General features: G+C 43.1%; 1 protein-coding gene across 1 annotated transcript in view; it reads left to right on the top strand.

The window, feature by feature from the left end:
- Nucleotides 1–821: 821 nt before the first annotated feature.
- The window catches only part of PRICKLE1 (prickle planar cell polarity protein 1), a 67,674-nt gene continuing 55,171 nt past the window's right edge, over nucleotides 822–13,324 (top strand). The window contains exon 1 of the mRNA XM_083399590.1: nucleotides 822–1,168. The gene's annotated coding sequence lies outside the window, so the exon portion shown is untranslated. The remainder of the gene's footprint in view (nucleotides 1,169–13,324) is intronic.

Here is a 13,324-nt window from a genome sequence, read left to right as displayed (position 1 = left end):
CACATCAAACGGTGAAATCAAATATTACGGTATCTCGACGACTTTTTCTGTATGCCAGCGGGTGGGTCCGATATATACTTGTATGCATATTATGGCAGAATCCCAAAAACCTTGGGCACATCTGCGGAGAGATGCCTGGGGCAAATATAGAAACCGAACGGAGCGACCAACTGCCTCCCTCTCCCAAGATTAGTAGCAGTGGTGTGTGGGGTGGGGGAAGCTAATTGTCAATTTCACCGGAGGAAATTGGCAACGCCAGCTCTTCCGCCCCTTTCCTAGACGCATATCCATCAAGGGAAGCGCTTTAAAACTTTTGCCATGCCTGGGCGAACTTCAAATGTACAGCAAAACGCTAATCACCAAACGACACAGTTGGTTAGAGCGTGGTGCTAATAGCGCCAAAGGATGCAGGTTCGATTCCTATTATGGGACATTCCTGAATTTGTTAGCCGCCCTGATCCCGGTCTTGGCTGGGGAGGGTGGGGTATAAATAAAAAATTATTGTTGTTGTTGTTATTCCTGCATTGAATGAGGGTGGACTAGATGACCCGGCAGGTTCCCTTCCATGCTTCTATGGGAAGTTGTCCTTCTATAGCGGTTCGCAGCAGTCTTGCAGGGCCCCTCCTCCTTCTCTTCCACCCCGCTTCCCCCCACCCCTCTCCTGTTTTGGGGGACGGGCAGCGCCTACCCCCAAAACCTTTCCCTGCGACACCAAGGGGAAGCGTCGCGTGCGCAGCCCTCCCGTCTCCACTGACGCGATCCACCCAACCGGGTTTTCCGGAGTGCCGACGGGACGAGGCCCTTCGGCGATTGGCTAGCGCGGGCAGTTGCAGCCAATGGGCTGCGGGGAAGGCTTTCCTCATGGCAAGCGGGTGCCGGGCGCCGGAATTCCAGTAGGGGAAGAGGGTCGGCCGCCGAGGGGGTCGCTGCTCGCTCTCTGCTGGCGCGGAGGCTTGCTCGCTCGCCGTCCCCGGAGGCGCCCTCCTTCTTCTTCTTCGCCGCCGCGTTTCCGCTCGACATGCGCGGCTTCGGCGTGCGCTGATTTCCCGCGAGGGGTAGAGCCGCCGAGCGAGGAACCAGGCAGGCGCTGCTGCTGCCTCCAATGTGGGGATCGCCGTCCGACGAGAGCACCTGGGCAGCTTCGTGGCCGGAGTCCTTCTCGTCGAGGGTGAGTCTGTGCTGCAGCAGAGACAGGGGGGGGGGACGGAATTGCTTTCTGTGGTGTGGGGCACTTTATGCAGAATCCCTCAAAGGAGCTCGCAGGATCGCCCCCCCCCCCGCCCTCTTAGCATCTCCTGCCACTCTCCAAGAAAAGTCCCCAGAAACTGGTTACTGGACTAGGAAATGTAGCTAAAACAAGCAACCCGCCCCCTCCACAGATCCTTAACTTCTACCAGTGATCATCATCTTTTCAGATTTCTCAGTGGTAAGTTTTAGGCTGAGGGACTTTAACCCCCCCCCTCCCAAAATTTACTTTAGAGTAAATCCCACTGTTTGTTAAAAAAATGTTTTAATTGAAGATTTTCTTGGGTGACAAAAGTGCCATCGTCTCTGTTTTCAGATCATAAAGTCCTTTCTACAGATCGGTTATCTTCGATGTGAGACGTTAATGTTGTATATAGTTTAAGTTTGGGGGAGAAGAGAGGTGGACTGCGTCTTGCGTGGAATGTTACTTCGCCTCTTTTATATACGTGCATTTTGATTCGGGCTGGTCAAGGTGAATTACGGAACCGAGACACGGAGTACTAGTTAACTCTCATTGGGGTAGAATAGCGAGAGAGTGCTCTCCTTTCTCGGTGTAAGGGATACAGTATTCAGTTCAACCCGCCGTTGCTTATCTTTGGAAAAGGGTGAGTGCTTTAGGGTTGAACCCCCTAACGCCGCAGACAGTCCACTTTTGCAGGGAGTAAGCCCCTTTGAACTCGGTGGAGCCTACTTTTGAGTAAGCACCCATAGACTTGGATCTGCAAGAAGAAAGGACTACAGTATGCATGCATTGGTGTGTGGGTGTGCAAACCCAGAATTTGGAGGGTTTTGCTTGCAGAAGAATCGTGTCCAGAATGGGGTTGGTGCAACTTTTTGCTGTAACTTTCTCAAGCAGGATCTAAAGCAGCTTTTAATTTTTAACTTTGCATGGCTATGCCTTCTTCATGCCCCCTCCAAACCACCACGAAGAAATATAAGTATCAGGAATGGAACATAGCATTAGGAACTAGTGAAACTATTTATTATATCAAGGTCAGGGTATGTGTGTAATTAAATCTCTTTGCACTTTTTTATTAAAAAAAAAGAAGAAGCTATATTTATCTCTTATGCCCATAGCAATAAGCTGTTTCGCTGCGATCAAAAGGATGCGTTTAAAGAGCACGCAGCCAGTGTGGCAGTTGCTGCGGAATATCTGCCACTTTATATATTTATTTATACAGTCCATGCAAGGAAAGCTCCCATCTGTCTTTCTAGCAGCGGGCCATGGCTATAGATGGGTGTGAGTTTCAGGGAGTCTGCCTGAATCAGGCTCCAGATGTGTGAGCTCAGCTGTTGTCTGTCACTTGGGTGACAACTGGCTCACCCCCCCCCCCCAATACAAGCAAGGCTTTGCTTTCTCCATTATCCTCAGTCAAGTGTCAATGTTTCAACTCCCTCCTATTATTTTGTATATACAGGGCAGCCCCGCGGGAGTTCCTTTGGCGATCCCTAACAATATGTCTGGGTCTTGGTTCTTTAAAGTTGTAAAGGGATGGGAGGAACATTTTTAACTCTTGAAGGTGAAAACCATCTAAAATTCAGTTTTTAAGGTACAGCGTTAGCCTTCGCTACACGAACATTAATCTCCCCTCCCCGTTCCAGACAACATTGAGCCTTAGCTTGGAAATCTAAAACTTAAAGCAGTAACCATTTATTTTGGCTGACTTGGCTGGGGGGGGGGCACTCATCTTAAGGTGTATATGTGGCTATGTTTGGGCCTAGCTCAGAAATCTGTCACTGTTCCCACAGCTGGGGGTTAAGGAAAACAAAATAAAGCTCTTTTTTGTACTAGCTTTAGTGTTTTTAAATGCCATCAACTGGGAAGCTTGAAGCACAGTGGGGAAGATTTTACAACTCCCAGCGCAATCTTGATGCAGAAGATTTAAAGGCTCGCCCTGTGTATTTCCCACATACTAAAACAAAAAGGTGACAAAAATAAATGGCTATCATGCCTTTTTCTATAGCTTGAGGTGTGATTGAGAACACTGACCTTTAGCTAGCTGTTTCCCCACCCACTTTGCCTGCAGCAAATTTAGCGGAATCTAGGTTTTTAAGATTCATTTGGCTCTGCCATTTCCCAAGTATTTCAGTTCATGTAGAAGGTTCTGTTTTCAGTTGCTCGCTGAAGGAATTGTTTAGTCTTTATTGATGCTTAAGTTTTAAAAGTAAATACTCCAGCAACAGACATGGATTTTTTTCCCCTGTTTTTTTTTCCCTAGCAAAAGCTGGTAGAAAGTTTAAAACAATTACAGCTTGATCCTGTGAATGTTTACTTGGAAAAAGTCCCACTGCACTAAAGGGGCCTCATGACTGTGTAAGCCTAAAGCTGTAATCCTAGGCGTCTTTAGTTGGGAATGAGTCCCATCGAACTCTGTAAGACATAAACTTCCAAGTTAACTTTGCTTAGGATCACAATGCAAGTTGTAGATTTTTTAATTTGGGAGCTACATGGCTATTTTCTCTTTGTATTCACAGATATTGTAGTTGGGTCAGCTTTAGTTACCTAGGCAAACTTTAACATCAGCTGGGTGGTGGAGGAAACCTTACAGGGTTAATAGCTGAGCTATTAAGATTGAAGTCAGATGTGGCTAAAAGCAACAGGGGAGTCTGGATTTCCCTAATATCCTGTAGTATAACTGAAAAGGTAATTGTATTTTAAAGGTTTTTTTTTCTTTAATCCACACTGTTTCTATTTAGGACTTTAAAAAAGAAAAGCTAAATGGAACCCCAAAATGCTTTAATTCACTGGTAAATTGAGAATTAGGTGAAGATGAGATTTTAAAACCATGCAGTATGCGAAGATTTTTGCACAGAAATGAAAGTAATCCCAGAATTTTCTTCTTTAAATGACAAAGTTTGCCACTATGGAAAAATAGGATGTAGAATTGTTACATCCACGTGGGTAGAAAATGTTATTAGAGACTATTGATAATAAAATGTTTAATCGAGAACATTATACTTGTCAGAGATGTTGAAATATTTTGTTTCTTGCTGGTTGGATAACTGAGGCGTACTTTGGCGAAACAAATGCTTCTCCCTTGGTTGTTAACTGTTTGGTCTGTCTCCCCCTATCGTCTGAGAAAATCCATGGGTTTAGTGTGTCTTAAGTACATTGGAATCTCTTATTTGCTCATAACTGGCACGGGGACTCTGGGGAGTTTTAACTCTGGGGGAAAGAGGGCCTTGTGGTAATTGTGCATGAACCTCAGCTCATTGCTGTACACATGTGCTTGACTGAGCATCAGTCACCAAATGTCATGGGTAACCAGCAGGGCGTCTTTCATGTGTTGTGGGATTCCAACGGCTCCCAGTACATTTCCGAGCACAATTCAAGTGTTGGTGCTGACCTTTAAAGCCCTAAACGGCCTCTGTCCAGTATATCTGAAGGAGCGTCTCCACCCCCATCGTTCTGCCCGGACACTGAGGTCCAGCTACGAGGGCCTTCTGGAGGTTCCCTCACTGCGAGAGGCCAAGTTACAGGGAACCAGGCAGAGGGCCTTCTCGGTAGTGGCGCCCGCCCTGTGGATCGCCCTCCCATCAGATGTCAAAGCGATAAACAACTACCTGACATTCAGAAGACATCTGAAGGCAGCCCTGTTCAGGGAAGTTTTTAATATGTGACATTTTAGTGTATTTTTCATCTTTGTTGGAAGCCGCCCAGAGTGGCTGGGGAAACCCAGCCAGATGGGCGGGGTACAAATAATAAATTATTATTATTAGCCGCAACCTGCATGGCCAATGGCAAAGGGTGATGGAAGTTGTCATCCCACAACATCTGTAGGGTACCATGTTTGCTACCCCTGCCATATGCAGTAGGAATGACTTCATTTGCATCAGCAGCTTCACATGGAAAATATAAAAAAAAGGAATTGGGCTAACACATACTCGGCCTTCAGTAGAAAACTAAGGTACTGAAAGTGGCTCAAAGGCCTATGCCACACGTAGACCTGCCACCCTCTGCAGTAGGGTCAACGTTTTCCAATAGTGGTATGGGAGTCAGCAACAGAGAAATTCAAACCCCAACCTGACATCCTGGAGGGGCTTCGGATGTTGTGGAGACATCCCTGCTGCTTGAGGGCCTCTGCCACAGTGAAAAGCCCCACTGTGCCCATTGAAAGTATGGGCAGGCAGAACTCATGCCAGCTCAAACCCCTGAAATGAAGTGTTCTTGGGGAAGAGGTAGAGCTGAACCAGCCAAGGATCTCCTGAATCCTAAGTCAGTCTAGCTACTGGTGATGGGCCCAGTTCTGGCATAGCCACTCCAAAATGGAGGGGAATACCTACTATCCTCTGCCTTGACCAGTGTGAGCAGCAGAGCTTTGGGTGTAGTGGTGGCCTCTCTAGTTCATTCGACCATGCTGCTCCCCAGCCAGAAGTTGGGTTTGCTATTTCACATTATGCCTGTGAACAAACATAACAATTTGTACCTGACTAATGGCTGTGGCAAGGGAAAAGGAGGTAAACTTTGGATGCAAAAGGCAGTATATAGCTTTTTCTGGTTAGGTTGTCTGCAATCTTAGAGAAGTGGGGGACCTTTAGCCCTCCGTAAGTTACTGAACTACAACTCCCATCAGCCCTAGTAAGCATAGCCAATGGCTAGGTATGATGGGAGTTGTAGTTTAGCAAGATCTAGAGGGCCAAAGATTTCCCAAGCCTACCTGCCCCAGAGAGCTGCTACCATTCATTGTAGGCAACACTGAGCTAGAAGAACCAGTGGTCTGACTTGGTATAAGGAATGTTCTGTGTTTTGGTGAGCATATCTAGTCTCACCATTTGACCAAAATGATTGTAATCCTAAAACTAAACTGTAGCTTGTGATTATTATTGTTATTAATTTTTGGTCTTATTGTGCCCTGATATGAATGAGCCTTTTGCCTGCTCTCCAGGCTTAGTAAGCAGAACTGTGCTTGCTTGAATGCAACCAAATACTTGGCTAGTTGCTTCACATCACATTTTCAGGGCCCCTTCACGCTAGTGACATACAGCCATTCCAATTTCTAGATAACATATCAGGGTATATGTGTGTGTGCTTGCCCTTTTCTCACCTTTTATTGTCTTTGCTATCTACCGTCTTTGTTTACTTTTTATCTTAGCCAGACCGACTTATCATTCCCCTCACAGTGATTATTACCTCTTCCTTCTCAGAAGTTGGAATATTCACAGATGTTCTGTGACACTATAACACTATTAAGGCACTAGTGTTATGAGATGTACTTGTGGCATCATTTTAAGATTAAGTTTTGAACAATAGGGCTAATGTTAGCAGTTGCTTTGACGATGGACCCTAGAGGCTCGTTCATGTATAATTTGTCATTGTTTCCAAACAAACTTTCAGTAGCAAATATTGTGGGATAGCTGTTGGATATGTGTTCTCTAAATCTGAACAGAATTTAACCATGTGAAACAATTTGTGTAAGGCTTTTATGTAAGGACAAGTTTGTTAACTCGGCCAGCTTTAATTGTTCGGTTTAATGGAAAAGGTAACCTGAAGTTACCTGTTTGGGGCATCAGTCTTCTAGGTATACAGGTGAGTTACCTTCCCCCACTTGCGTATGGGTTTGCCATAACAGGAACTGAAGGGAGGGAGTTTCTTTTCTTCATCAAGCTGAAGAATGGTGAGAAGCAACATGTTTTACAACTTATAGCACACTGATGTCATGACATTTCTGGCAGCAGTACTCAGACTAATCAGATCATTTTCCTCCTTGCCAAAATGACAGTCTTTCCAGATGCGGTTTCCTTCATTCTTGGTCCATTGTCAAAGGGTATTTCCAGTTCTTGAGATAAATTTCTCAAGGGCCCTGTAATAACTCTTAACTTTGTTTTTCTATTATATTCATGTTTAGACTTTGTTCTAACTGAATTAATTATCTTAGGAAGACTCCAGGAACATGGTATGGCCATGCAGTGTGTATTCATTACAGCTTTTTTTATCTGCAGACAGATTTCCCACAATATGCACAGTAATTAAGATGCATCAGCCCATTCAAACACTTAAAGCTGCCTTTAATAATAATAATAAAATGCTACAAAGGTGCTGTCATTTACCACTTTCTCTTCCCACTTTCCCCCTTCCCGCTTTTTTGGGGAGACGCAACATTGACTACAAGTCCTCACAGACTTAAATGTACTTGAACACATTTAAATGTCTGGCTCAAGTGCAACTAACTCTGTTGGATTGTGGCCATAATTTGAATTACTGATGACCAAAGGCACGATAATACCATAAAGTTAACCTGCAGGATATTTCCCAACAAACTTTGCTGGTTCTTAAAAATTATTTTCTTAGAACACTTCTCTTTTGCTGACCAAGCTGTTTAGAGGCTGGAGTTATCTACCCAGAAGCCCCTCTCCATGCTGACACTGCAAGCAGCAGTGAAGAGTTTATGTGCTGTAGTGGTTAAGAGACTTAGCTGCAAATAAGGAAATCCCTGGTTTGGATTTTACCTCTGCCATATACTCACTAGATGGCCTTTGGCAAGGTACCCTCAGTCTCGTATTGGCAGTATAGAAATAATACTATTTTTACTTACTTTGCAGGGTTGTTGTAAATTGGATAATCCATATAAAGCACTCTGAACAGTTGACAATGCAGCTGTTGGCAGGTTACTTTGTCAAAATAAAAGGAGATGCCCCACAGGTTTCCTTGCCACTTCTTATTCTGGGATGGCACTTGCAGATTACAGCCATACCTTGGAAATTGAACTGAATCTGTTCTGGAAGTCCGTTCGACTTCCAAACGTTCAGAAACCAAGGCATAGCTTCTGATTGGCTGCAGGAAGTTCCTGCGGCCAATGGGAAGCCCCGTTAGACATTTGAGTTCCAAAGAACGTTCGCAAACCGGAACACTCACTCCTGTGTTTTTGGTGTTTGGGAGCCAAAACGTCCAAGTGCCAAGGCGTTTGGGATCTAAGGTACAGCTCTATTCCCTGCCCACACAAAAAAACCCCACACATGAAATACCTGTGCTTTTCTTCTAAGCTGGTAATGACTCTCCCAACACCTAATTTGAAGACTTTCAGAAGCTTCTGGAATGATCTTTCTTCTGATGTTAGATGGAATGTCTTCTGGTGCAGGCTTCTAACTTAATGCAGGTCAGGCCAGAGGCAAGATGAAGTCCATTACCTGTCAGTTGGCTATGTCTGCTTGAAATACATGCATTAAATCTTGCCATCAAACGTATGGAAGCTTTTTGAGCTGCTCTGCTCTGTTCTACCTCACTTTACTGCCCTTCTCTTGGTCTGTAAGCCAGAATGTCTGGGATATGCCCAGGAATGCAAGCAAATCTATGAAGACATTAGCATGCTTACATTGCATTCAGCTGTGCCTTAAAAAAAAGAAAAAGAAAGACAGAACATGAGCTGCAGATCTCTCACTTTACAGTTGTGGTCTTTGCCTTCAGTAACAACTCTTGTTTTGAACTACTGCCAATTATGCACAATCTTGGCAGCCTGAAGCAGCTGTGTATTTAAAAAAAGATAGCTTCTCTAACAACCTTCAGAGAATGCAATTGTGATTGTATTTAATTTGAATTAGGATTCTTGGTTTCCTGTTACTTCCTTCTTTTTTTTGGTAAGCAACTTTCCCAATAGCTCCAATGGGCAACATCCAACTTAAAGCCCATTGCTTTCGGTGGGTCCATTAATGAATCTGACATAGTGTTAGATATCACCCATTGCTTTTTAAATCTTACAGAAAATGGCCCCACGATGCCCATTTGCTGTAAGACTTGTTGAAACTTAAGGACAGATCTACCGGTAATAGAGGGAAACCCATGTCTTTAAACACCTGCTGTAAAAGTGATTTTTCAAGCAGAGGATAGGACTTAAAAGTTATATTAGTCTAAAGTATTTGATGCTTTTTTTTTCCTAAACAAGAGACTGGGATATACCCATATGAGATAAGTGAGGTTTGTGTGTAAATAAAAGTTCTGGAAGGTATTCATTGACTGCTACAAAACAGCAGTGTCATTCTCATACTGAATTTAGGCAGCATGCCAAGCCATGGTTAAGGAAGCTTGATGTGAAGTCTGATTTACAGCAGACCATGGTTGTGATCTATCAACAAAGCAGAACTGGGTACTGTAAGTTGAGATGTGTTTGCAAACCATGGTTTGGCATTACATCTCAATTGAGAAACTGTTAAGGCTCCTGTTCCACCTGCTAAGAGCCTCTGCACCTAGACAATTCACCTTGATTCCACCAGTAGTACTTTCAGTGGCCTCTTCAATGTGGAGTTCATAACTACTGGAAAAGAGGGGCAACACAGCTCATTTAGATGCATAATTAAGACTTTGTAATTTAGCAGAACCTTTTCAGAATGAAAGTTTAATGATTGTCTTGTAGTACTGAATTGTAATTTTAACTCTGTTAGTTTTGATGTATCTTTTATATTCTGTTTAATTACCTGTGCCCCGAAGAACTATAGTTGATAATGGGTATAACTCTAGGGATGGAAGGAAGAGACAAAAGTGTGGAAACATAGCATGGCAGGCATGTAGACTCTAGAGTTTGGTGTTTGCCCTGGCCTTCTATTCCTGTTGCCATGGACTTTTTAACCAGATCTGTAGTTATGCTAAGATAGCAGACCTCATAGGTTCAGTGAGTCTTCTGGAAAGTTAAGTATGTGCTGGATTGCAGTGCTAACTGGAATAGCGGCCAATCCTTCCAACAAGCCAAGCTTCTTGCCTTCTGAGACTTTGATGGGCTTTGGAGGATAAATATCTGAAGTCCAAGAATAGAAACGAGAGACAGGCCCTTGCTCAGCACCTGTGATCTGCAGCAGAAGTATCCAGCCAATCTAGTTAGCTCTAGCCATTGCCAGCCCTTCATCTGTTCAAGAGCTTAGCTTCTCTTTGTTTCAGCCAAAAATGCTTAGTATGGCTTATTGGTGGTTTCGATTACCTGCATGTCTAGAACATTTTCATTTTGTTTAAATCGGGACATTCGTAAGATTGATTATGGTCCACTGATGTTCTGATGGTCAGCCTAGTTAGTACCTGCTGGTTCCTAAGATTTCTGCAAGGAGTGTTGGATTAAGTGGAGCCTCTTAAGAGGCAAGATACTTATTATGCTCAGAAGCAAGAGTGCATGCCTGGGATCCCTTAACGCTGATTAGTTATGCCTTGCCTGTTAAGAGTAGATACTTGGGATCTCTTGCTTTGTAAAATTTGAAACACTTGGTGGACCACAGGGAAACAATTGTTTTTTAAAAAAACAACCAAAGTAGCCCACACACATCTGAATGGGTCCTCCTCTTGCTTATATTACATGCCCTCGAAGAAATAATTAATGTGTCTGTGTCGACTTATAATATACATACTCATTTCTAAATGGAATTAAGTTTGGCATGAAATCCTGTCTTGTGTTTTCGCAGATGTTTCCTGAAATGTGTGGATTGTGTAATAAAACGTAAGAATTTTGGAAGTCTTTCTGTTCCTTTTGTTTATCATGATTATCTTATGGAGAACTTCATTGTGAGATCTTTCTGCCTGTGTTCAAGGCACAAAGAGAGGCTCTGGAGTGATAAATATAGTTTTCATTTATGGCTGATCACTGAAGTGATTTAGATCTTTGTTTCTTGTGCGTGTGGAAGAAAGGAATAATATAATATTGTACATTTGTTTGTTTTAGTAAAATGTAATCCTATAAATTCCTTTGTGCTCTTTCTGTAAGTCTAGACAGCTTGGTGGGCTAAAAGCCAACAAAACGTCCTTGCTCACTGCCCAGTGTGCTTGAAAGAACAAGACAACTGGCCGCCTATGCTGGAAATAAATTCTTTATTTACAAAAGAGGTTAAACCAGAAGCTGCTTTGCTCGGAAGAGTAAAGTCTTAACGGCTAAGAAGTCCAGATCTCAATAGGCTTCCCTTGTGCTTTCAAAAGGCTTGTTCTGAGCTCCTGATTTATTGGGGTGGCGAATACTGTTGAAGATCAAATAATGTTGCCATATCATTGATTGACACACTGTTCTAATGCTTTGTGGTAGGTTGTTGAGAAAGCACTCCCATACAATCATGTCTCCGAGCTGGCTCTAACAACTACAATATAGAAATTGCTGCCAACATCCCTGGATCACACTACTGACAACTGGGGGAAAATGGGCAGGCATACTCCTGGAGGAGAAAGACTTCTCCCAAACACTTCCAGCCTCTCCCTTTTTAAGGTTAGGCATTGTAGCTCTGTGAGGGGGTAAAAACTACAATTCCCAGAATTCTTTTGGGGAAGTAATGCCCTTGAAATGCATGGTGTGCTGCCATTTCAGTGGTTTATAACATTGGATCATTTTTGGTCAGTCTTTCCGCCTCCACCCTCTTTAGATGAAAGCAGAGCTTTCGGTTGAAGCCATCTAAATACACATCTTGTTGATGAATACTGAGGCTAAGCACAGGTAACCTTTTCTAGACTTAGCCAGCATTGTAATCTTCCTCCCCCCATAACAATAAAATGTAATAATATATTTAACAGACACACACACAAAATGGACTCTATTACACTGTGGACTTGCATTAATTTGGAATCCCTTTGACATGTTGTGTTACTATTTGGGACTGAGGTTTTCTCAGCACTGTAATTGTTCTTGGCATTATTGTATTTATGGTCTCCAAATAGATTCAGTTGGTAATGAGTAATGTAAGAGCTGATTATCTAAATTGTGGAGTCAGTCTTTTAGAATTAGCAGTGCTTATCATCTGATGCTCCTTGGTGTAACTAGGAGCACTTAGGACTTTTCAGAGGCATTTTGAAATCCCAACCCTTGAATTTAAATGCTTTCTTTATCTGGGCCCAGCTAATAATGTTGCAGTAAACCAGGCATAGGCAAACTCAGCCCTCCAGATGTTTTGAGACTACAATTCTCACCATCCCTGACACCTGGTCCTGTTAGCTAGGGATGATGGGAGTTGTAGTCCCAAAACATCTGGAGGGCTAAGTTTGCCTGTGCTTGCAGTAAATGGTGATAGTGGGGAGCTGAACCCCCCACTTTTCAGCATGTACTGACTACAAATGGTTAGCTGTGCAGGCTCTCAAAGCTTAAGTGGAAGGAAGCTTCTTGGTTACCTCTTTATGCTTGCTTGGAAGATTTTCCTTGTTAAACCACAGTCCTGCAAATGATAGCTACACAAGGGATCCTTGATCAAATTGTACTTCCGCAGCATAGATGTTGCAACCCAACTCAAGGTGTTGTAAGCCTTTATAAGGAAGTGCTTGAGTGCCAATATCTGTCTCTCTCAAAGAGTTGTATACAGAAGTTTTCATTCCTGTCCTGCACCACTGGAAATATGGTTGACCTCCAACTTGTGGAAATCTGCTAACTGGTCACTACCAAGCTGGGCCTTGAAATAACTCAAGACAGATAACTGCTATGACATAAGTTGTTGAAAAAAGAAAGAACCATTATTCATTGTACAGTATTTGTTAGCTGCTTTTCTTACAGAGGTCACTGAAAGTGACTTACCTTCAAACCAGTTAAGAAATTGACAATGAATGCTAACACTCAAGATACAGTAGTTGGCCTCAAAGTAAGACATGTAAAATCCAGGGATATAGATAAGGAATAAGATCATTTAGGTGGCTATGTGAATTAGACTGCCATGATGCACACATAAAATAGTTAATGCAGGAGCAAGGCCAACACAAAGCAGTTTATTTGCCTAACAATGTTCTTTTTTACTCATTATTTTCTGCTTTCCTTTACCATTGCACATCATGGGGTTATTAGATAAGCTCCATGAGATGGGTTTCTCATAGTTCAGCTATACCAGGGTTTCCCCAGTCTTTGGTCTCCTGCTGTTTTTTTGGACTACAACTCCTATCATCCCTCGCTAGCAGGAGCAGAGGTCAGGGATGATGGGAACTGGAGTCCAAAAACAGCAGGAAGCCCAAGTTTGGGAAACCCTGAGCTATACCAATGAGACTGGGTGCATCCTTAAAATAAATTTAAAAAGCCCTAAAAGTGTTACATTTTTGTATTTACGTTACAAATCACACACTCTTGAAACTACAAATGTATCCATATAATTATGTATCCAGTGTCTATACTGTATTGACTTGGCTGCGTATGCAATTCTAACTCTTTACACT

The sequence above is a fragment of the Podarcis tiliguerta genome, assembly GCF_965153285.1.
Source record: "Podarcis tiliguerta genome assembly, chromosome: 10".
Lineage (NCBI taxonomy): Eukaryota > Metazoa > Chordata > Lepidosauria > Squamata > Lacertidae > Podarcis > Podarcis tiliguerta.
The sequence above is the reverse complement of the archived record's forward strand: the minus strand, read 5'-3'. Positions and strand labels throughout refer to the sequence as shown.